The 9,620-nt window shown below is 42.0% G+C and overlaps 1 protein-coding gene across 1 annotated transcript in view; it reads right to left on the minus strand.

Annotated features, from left to right (window-relative positions):
* Nucleotides 1-392, minus strand: part of LOC143302165 (uncharacterized) — a 40,681-nt gene extending 40,289 nt beyond the window's left edge. Inside the window, exon 1 of the mRNA XM_076616703.1 lies at nucleotides 70-392. The gene's annotated coding sequence lies outside the window, so the exon portion shown is untranslated. The remainder of the gene's footprint in view (nucleotides 1-69) is intronic.
* Nucleotides 393-9,620: the final 9,228 nt, after the last annotated feature.

Genomic DNA, 9,620 nt, shown 5'->3' on the forward strand with positions numbered 1-9,620 from the left:
TGAGTACTGAGTTGTTACACTCTTTTTTTAAATAGCTGTTCCCTGTGTTAAAAGTAAGCTCTTTCTTACCTTAGTGCCCTCGCCAAAAAAAACGTGTGTGAAGTAGAACTCAGTCCTTGCAGTGGCGACTGACGACGATTGACACAGTCAAGCTTCACAGCACCATACTGGACATGGAAACAGACCTAACGACTGTCACCTACACTGCTCTTACTTCCTTTGGGCAGTGATCATGTAGTAACTCAGGCCCCTGCAAAAACCACAGTCCCAAAGACAGCACAGAAGAACAACAGTGGTCGTTGCACTGACAAAGACAAGACGTGAGTGGAGTGAAGTGCAGTGTTCTTAACAGGGACAGCTAGGGGCTACTTCGAAACACCACACAACACGACACAAACACAGGTACACCACCAACACAGTGTGTTGAGCGTGCTGACGTATGTCCGGGGAGGGGAGGAAGGTTGGGTCTGGGCTTGTTTCTAAGGACGCTGCGCGTGGCGCGCGCAAGCTGCTCTCGTTCACCGGCTGGGCTGAATCAATAAGGGGCGGTAATTGGGGGAAGCCGTGAGGGTGTTTGTTCCTGTTTTAACGACCGGGGTTTCAAAGTCCGGCGATTTGTTGTGATATGAATATGAAATCGCGGCGCTGTTGTTTACTCTTCTGTGCTTGCTTATCTCACCGAGTTCCCTCCTGTGCTTCGTGATAGTGAGAGCAGTTTTTAAGAGAGTAGATCTTTCACTAGGCTGTATTTGAACCTGGTTGATTCAGTGCTGCACGCACGCTCTCTCAACACACACACACGCACACACTGCCACACACACACACACGCACACATGCAGGCCTTCAACTGAAATCCTCTCTCTGTTTTGTTTTGCAATGCGGAATGAATTACTATGCATTCATTTGGTAATCCTGCAGTTTAGAATACTAAACTCAGGGGCCGTTAAAATGAAAAAGTAGAAGGTGTTTTAGACTGACTTCGATGCGCTGAGTCGAATGCAACCCTCAGCTAAGCTATAAGACCACTCCTTTTGCCACGAAACTGGATCAAATGCACGGTAAGTAGTACTCCTTCTACTGAAAACACACAAAAGTTGATGACGTAAACACCACGTCACCAGCAATCAAAATGGCTCGCCGATAGTTGCTCGGGAAGTGACCGACTGAGTTTACTATTTATTATGTCTGTTTCATTGACAAGGAGTGGCCGTAGAGCTTAGCTGAGGGTTGCATTCGACTCAGCGCATCAAGGTCAGTCTAAAACAACCTCTATTTTTTCATTTGAACGGCCCCCTGAGTTTAGTATTCTAAACTGCAGGATTACCCATTCATTTTATTGTGTGCGTTGAGCCGCCACCCGTGAAGTGTCGTCATCTATCTTGATGCCAACATATGAACTTATGAAGGCCCGGAAGGTCAGATATCTGCCTTGTCAACCGTTTGGAAACCAAAGTGAATGTTGCACCGCGTGCAAAAACACATGCTTTGAATAGGAAATCTCACCTCTGCATTAAACTTAGACAGCATTGATCAGAATGATAAACGACTAATTTTCAGGACATAACTGTCGCCATGGTGAGGTGGTTAGCGTTGCGGACGGACTGAAAACCGCAAAAGTAGTAGTTAGAGTAGGTAGGATTAGGCATTACCATCCCAAATACCCGCACCCCCACCCCACGCCTCTTTAGAACATTTTGATTTTTTAATTTATTTTTGGGCCCAGCCCTCCCTTCTGGAGGACTGGGATCAGCTAGCCCCTGAGTGGGTGAAGAGCGAAAAGTAGCAGTCTGCTGTTAAAACCCACACAGAGTAGGTGCAATGTTAACTTTTTTTCCTCATCCCTTTAATTCTTTATCTTTTCTATATGACAGCATCTCTAACTCCACACAACCCTCTAGTTGCGGCAGAGTAATCGAAATGACGATCGTGACCGTCAACTGGATGATGATGATGATGACAACTGGGAGGATTTGGCCGGCAATCCCCATGGCCGACTCCTGTCCAGAATTCAGTGTACCACGGGCTAAATTAATGGGAAGACTGGGACCACACAGTCGAGGGTCATCCACTTCAGTCACACCTATATGCATCATTGGGAATGTTCCTCAATTTTCCTGACCAACATTGCGATTGTCTTTATCTCAGTCTAGTTAAAACAGGGTTAAAAGCTTATAATGAGAGCATTGCCTTGTCATTAAGTCCCAAGCGTAAATGGACCCCCGTATATTAGCAACATCATTAGCCAACCACCTTCATCATCATTCATCATTACTGGAATGTAGAAAACAAAAATGTCCCAAATTCTGGGACACTACACACCATGGCAAACACCCACCCCCACACAAGGGCAAACAAAATCATGACTCTTTTACCCTTGTCCCTGACTAAATACAAGCCTGGTGTGAGCACACAAATGACAAAAAGATGAGGACACTACCACAATTTAGCTGTCGGAATTTGAGTGTGCATGTGAGGTGTGTGTCAGTGTGCCACGGAGTGTGCCGTTGCGGGCGAACATATGTGTGTGTGTTCACTTTCAACACTTTGCTTCCTGTTTGTACTTTAAACTTTGTAATATAAAGCATGGAAAAACACATGTTTTCGATGAAAAGAAATACCAAAGCTAGCAGAACAAAACAATAATCAAAAAGCTATATGAACAAAACAGGAATAGTAAAATAACTGTCCTTACCCTTCTTGTGGGTCCCCCAGGAGAAATTAAATTAGCTGAGCTGGATTAATTATCGCAAAGTATATTCCAAATTATTATACTCCAGAGAATGATCAGTGCTGTTCAAATCTTGAGGTGAACCAATGGACGCACAAGTTTCTTATTACATTGTTTTCTCTTTCATATTTCACACTGCACAAGAAGATGCAGGCCACAGTATCTCTATATACTCAGAAACTTCATTGACAGTCAAGTAGATTGACGAATCAGTACTTGATAAAAGTCAGGAATGGTACAACGTGTTTCTGATCCTTGACGCATTTAGTGTCTGATAACATGCCTGACAGGAGATAAGTGATCGCTTGATTCCCCCACCCCCCGTATCAATTATACCCCCCGCCCACTCCCCTTTGGAGAGATGTATATGAATGAACTTGGTTTATACAGGGCATGTAAAGATGTCACCTAACACAAAGGTTGTGTGCTCACAGTGCCAACCACACACAAATACAGAGACAAAAACAACAAGAAACAGTCAAATGCCTGCACAACAGACAACACACGCACACACATGCATGCACACACACGCGCACACACTGCACTGATTCAGAAAGTAGGGGTCAGGATTGGAGTGTGTGGTGCTGGCAAACACTGGAAGTAATGTTTTTACTGCTTTTTTGAGGAGAGTAAAAAACAAAACAACAAAAAAACAAGGAAAAATAAAGTTCATCTAATATTCTCTCTGAATTCCTAAGAGAAGGAGCGACAGACCTGAAAACTCACTGATCGTATCACTTTGTTATAATGTCTGTTGGCCTGGAGACATCAGTCAGACATCTCGGAACAGATATCAGTGGGTAAAAAGGCTTGTGAAAGTTTAAACTGATGTGATGTAGATTATTATAATTCATATGGATCAGTCCACACACTTTTGACACCTCCTTGAAACCGATCTCTATCGTTTTGTTTCTGACAACCTGTCGCCAACACGTGATAGAAAAAGTGTAAGCAGATTTTCACTCTCTGTTGAATGGGTTTCAAACAGAACAAAAAAACCCCACAATATAAGCAGGCAGCTATGCACTGTTCTTAGAGATGGTGGAATGTGGAGAGAGCCATGGCCTAATTTGAAGGGGTACACATAAGAAAGAATTTTTTAAGCAATAATTCGCACATATTTAAAAAATCATTATTCATGTCATTTATGAAAACTGTATATTTGGACAATATGATAATATCAATGCTTAGTTTCTCCTAAAATGGCTGGGAGACTTTGCCCATGACATTTTATTGACAGAAACTACAAATTTCTCATGCCAAGGGGGTGCACATTTTTCATACGAAAGTGTCAAATCTAAGATATAACAACAAAATGGCTGTCAGAGAGAGAGAGAGAGAGAGAGAGAGAGAGAGCACATTCACACACACTGAGAGCTGCAAAAAGTCTTTCAGAAACGTTTGTTTATTCAGGTTCTCTTGACCCTTCATACAAGATGCTGGCAAATGCAAATAATCACAATATGAAAAGGTGAAAATTGAATTCAACTGAAATGATCACACGAGCAAATACACATACAGTTCTAGGTTTCTGTTCACTGTTTGTGTAAGTTCTATATAATATATATATCATGTGTGGATAGCAAGTCTAACTCAAAAACAAACAACAATTAACCCTTTCAGCTGGACACATTCTTGCAATTGTCACACCTTTCTGACTTAATCCAAAGCTTCCACAAGACTGATGAGATAGCGTGCTGTTAGAATTACTGATGTTGACAGGTCATCAAGGTGTTACTTGTATACTATAAACTGGTACTTGTGCAGCAAACAGAAATGGATAGATACTCAACACAAATTTCAAAGCAAAGAAGTAAAAGTGACCATACAACGTATTTGACATAGGTGAAATTAAAAAAAAGAAAAAAGAAAAAAAGAGAAAAAAATACAACAAAAGTCGCATTTTCAATTCATCATTTCACTGAGAGAGAAAGCATGTGTGTTATATATCTATATCTATCCAGGGACAAAGCCTTTTCTTCTCTCTCCCAGTTTTACAAGTTATATAAAAAACAACAACAAAAAACCCACATTTAATTCTTGCCTGTTGATTACTTGAAAGTGGTTATTTTCAAAGCTCACTGATCTGTAACAATTTGCACATAAAAGCAGAGACGTTGGCAACCCATGATAACTTGCATGTTGATGTGTCTTAAGTTTGTAGGTCGTTGACAAATGAGATTCTGTCCTGAAATAAACTGACAACAACAAAAAGTTACATTTGACTTGCATTCCAAGTCCACTTATATACAAATAAAAAGAGAGGCAGAGTACAGACAAAGACTGAACAATCTGACAAGTGAGATACACTGGCGGAGGGGTGGTTGGGGGAGAAGAGAGGAGTGGGAGGGTGGGGTGCTGGTGGGTGGTGGGGGCAAGGGAGGGGAGGAATAATTATCACAGTGACACACTGTGCTCAGCATACAACATCAATCACACAGTCTCGTCTCTACCACAGGACTGAGCTGAAACGCGTCATGATCACCCAAATGCTTCTGAGCGGTGCAGCACTCTACACCACTGTAAACGTTTGTGGTTCAGAGCCGGGATCAGGTCATGGAGGTTGCGTGGGATTGGGGGGGCCTTCTTGTTCACACTACTGTGCTGTTGGTGATCTCAACAGTGATCTGCCTGTGCACAGTCCACCTGGATGGATTACTGCATGACTTATTTATCTAAAAACAACTACAACAAAAGCAAAACAAACAAGAACAACCAAAACTGTAAGAGATGGGGAGAGGACTGAATATTATCCTTATCCAGAACACATGATCCATTCATTTTTTAAACACTGTAAACGGAATAGTAAGTTGGCAGTCCACTCCTAGCCCTGTGCTGTATGCACATAAATAAACAACAGTCACAGATGATCTTTTTGTGGTAAGATTTGGGGGTTCATTTCCTGACAGCAAAATGTACAGAGAGTAGCAATGAGCTCCAATTCCCCCCACTTCTCATGGATGTAGTCCAGAATTTTGCCATTGATGATGCTGTCTTACTATTGGTGGGTTCCCTGGTGTGTGCAAAATGCTTGTTTGCTGTGCGCAGGACCTCAACTTCCTTGTCACCTCCACATCACTTGCACCCGGGCCTCCGTTCAAAAAAGCAGTGAAGGAGTTGGGGAGAGAAACATGTACCTGAACCAGGCAGGGCTTTTTCCTGTACAGGTTCTTATGCTAAGTTGCTGATCATCAGGGGCTGGCAAACAGGAAGCTGGGATGTCAGCATTTAGGTTGATTTAGAGTAGTGTTACTTTGCACCTCCCTCCTCTTCTTTACTCCACTGTCTTCCCAATCCTTTGCCTGTGTCAGGCGTCCACAAATCATAGTGTGGACAAGTGTCCTTCATTCACATTCCTCCAACCTCTAATTTGCTTTTGTGTTTTGAACTCACAGCCATGAATGTACACACTGAAATAATAAATGGGATTAGAAAGTGAGCAATGTCTCCCTCACGGATGTCCAACATGCAATCTGTCATGGGCAAATGGTAACTTGACTGTCCCTGAACATCAGGATGAGAACAAGAGATCCCAGCAGAACTCACCAGCATGGCAATGTCATGGCTTGCAGGATGGGGGTGTGGGTGTGGGGAGGGCAGAGAAGGGGAAGGTGCAGTGGGTGCAGTCTGGGTCACACCCTCAAACTACATGCAGTGCGCAAAGTCTGGGTGACACCCTCACCTACATGCAGTGTGCACAGTCTGGGTGACACCCTCACGCTACATGCAGTGTGCACAGTCTGGGTGACACCCTCACCTACATGCAGTGTGCACAGTCTGGGTGACACCTTCAAACTACATGCAGTGCGCAAAGTCTGGGTCACACCCTCACCTACATGCAGTGTGCACAGTCTGGGTGACACCCTCAAACTACATGCAGTGCGCAAAGTCTGGGTGACACCCTCACGCTACATGCAGTGTGCACAGTCTGGGTGACACCCTCAAACTACATGCAGTGCGCAAAGTCTGGGTGACACCCTCACGCTACATGCAGTGTGCACAGTCTGGGTGACACCTTCAAACTACATGCAGTGCGCAAAGTCTGGGTGACACCCTCACGCTACATGCAGTGTGCACAGTCTGGGTGACACCTTCAAACTACATGCAGTGCGCAAAGTCTGGGTCACACCCTCACGCTACATGCAGTGTGCACAGTCTGGGTGGCACCCTCAAACTACATGCAGTGCACAAAGTCTGGGTCACACCCTTGCACTACATCAACACAGTGAACAACACACCCACCACCACCACTCACAGCCAACCATGCACATCACTCCCTATCCCACCCCTGACACACACACAAAACAAAAACAAACCCACACACACTGTATTGCCCACAAATAATCAGGAAACAAAGATGACGATAATCCACCTTGCCAAGAAAAACAGAGTATGCTGTTCCCGACCTGCTGTGACAACATGACAGGGAAGGGAGGTGGGGAGGGGGAACGGGGGAGAAAGGAAACCTGGAAAGCAACGACCACAAGGCTCACACCACAACACCTCATGCAAGCTTGTGCGACTTGTTGTCACTCAGTGTTGGTGTCCCCTCCACCCTCACTGGGCACCCTTGACCACAACCTGTAGATGCAGTGTCAACGGTTCAAATCTTAACACCCAGAAAAAAAAAAGAGGTGCAGGAGGGAAAGTGAGAGGAGGCACAACAACATAAATGCGTCAGTATCATCATTCCATGACAAAGTCAAAGAGACCAGCATGTGTACACCACATCAATACTTGTTTGAAGAATATCAAACAAAGCTGACAAGGGACAAGTCAGAGACAGTGGAAGTATAAATATGATTTACTTAAGTATCACAAAGAACACGTGTGTAGTTCTAAAACACTAAACATAAACCCAATGTATGCACAAGCCGTAACATGTCGCTTCCTCGCTCTGTGTGTTGCATGTACACTCAATCTTCATTCACAGCAAGAAATGCCATGATGGTCAACGCAAAAAACAACAAAAAAACAAAAACAAAAAAAACACACCAATAAACAAATCACACCTACAAAAACAAATCACACCTCCTTTTGTCTTGTTCATGAATATTGAGGTCAATACTTATCAAAAACAAATGAGCAAACAACAAAAAACCCAAACAAACAAACAAAAAAAAAGACTGGACAATTCTCATGATAACAAGATCTGATAACTGAGCTGATGGGCAGACCTCAGACCAATTTCACACTATTCTATTCTTGTCTTCGGCTTGGATTTAAAAAAAAAAAAAAAGAAGAAAAAAAAAGCCAATTCATTTGCTACTCCTTCAGTTTCAATCAAAACACGTATGTAGCAAAGTGTGTGTGTGTGTAAAAAAAAAAAAAAAAAAAAAAAAAAAGCTTCAACTTCTTTCAGACTAAGATTTGCTCAAAGCCAGATTCTTGGAAAGAACAAAATCAGTGCTGAAAATATCAGTGTTCCTTTTCCCAACACAGGAAATATGGGTAGTTGATGGTTTAAGTTCCAGTGGAGGTCCTGAGCAAGTATTTCTCCAGAAAAAAAAACATATGTTGCTTTTCACTGGACAGTATAAAAAAAAAAGAAAAAAAAAGTCCGCATTTGATGCATACGATTTGATGATTGGAAACCAAGGTCTGTGGATTAAGTTCAATGCTAAACCATGCCTTCCTGGCGTTAAAAGAAAACTCATCACCAAGAACTAGTTGATGACTGTCGCAGAGAACTATAACACTGAAGACCTGCAGAAATGCATAAAAGAAGTATTGCATCCTCAATCAGTTCTTCTGCTGAGAGTATCCTCCCTGACTTGTTTTAATTTTCATGAATGATGAAACACTTAAGACATACACATTCAACTAGCAACTGAGAAAATAGATGGAGAGAGAGAGAGAGAGAGAGAGAGAGACACACACACACACAGACAGACAGAATGATTCTTTTTGATTCAAGTTTTGCAATGCATATAACTCAAGAACTAAAAGTCGAAATAAGCCAGTGCCACCAAGCAGACATCAACATCATTCAAACATGCCTCACAAATAGTCAAAACGTTAAAAGCCTTTACAAAATGAGTTTGACCTGCATCCTCCTATACAACTGGACATCAGCAACAACAGACCCCAAGATCAGTACACCAACTCAGAAGACATTTTTTTAATTTTATTAATGACAAAGAGAGGTGGGAGTAAAGGAAACTTTAACTATGCCAAGATCCATATACAATAAGGTACAAATAAATGTGTGAAAGCAAATGTGTATTTCACAGGTAACACATGAGATCAGATGTCACAACACAATAATCTGCTAACATTCTTTCACCTATTAATTACATATTTCATGGACTCTTTCAGTGTAACTGTAAGAATAAACTGAATCTTCTTTTTATTCTGATCATCATTACTGCTATTTTAAAAGTTATCAAGAGACATATATCTGTTCTATGATTATGTCTTCAAGTACTATAAAAACTTTATTTTAATGAGTGACATATATTGACAAATTAATTCTGTAAATAAATATGAATCTTCATTCTATTCAAATTATAATGGCTGGCTATTTTAAAAGTTTTGACAGATCTATGTTGTATATGTTGTCCTTATATAGTCTCAAAAGCTATGCAAAACCTGACTTTAGAAAGTGACACATTTGTTCAACAGATTTAATTCTGTACATGAATTAATCAAATATGTGAATTTTGTATGTGTGTGTACACGCGCATGTTTCTAAGCATACATAAATGTGACAGATAAGATACAGGAGAGAGAAAGGAAGCGGTCATATGTGCAAATGCACGAGCATGAACATACCTGTGTTTACAAGTGTGCCTTAGAGTGTTTGGGCTGGCCAGGTGGGATACGACAACTGGTATAAGTTTCCACTGACTGGCTTTCTTCTTCAGCCTTTCTCAGCTGCCCTAAATGTGTG

The sequence above is a fragment of the Babylonia areolata genome, chromosome 29 (assembly GCF_041734735.1).
Source record: "Babylonia areolata isolate BAREFJ2019XMU chromosome 29, ASM4173473v1, whole genome shotgun sequence".
Lineage (NCBI taxonomy): Eukaryota > Metazoa > Mollusca > Gastropoda > Neogastropoda > Buccinidae > Babylonia > Babylonia areolata.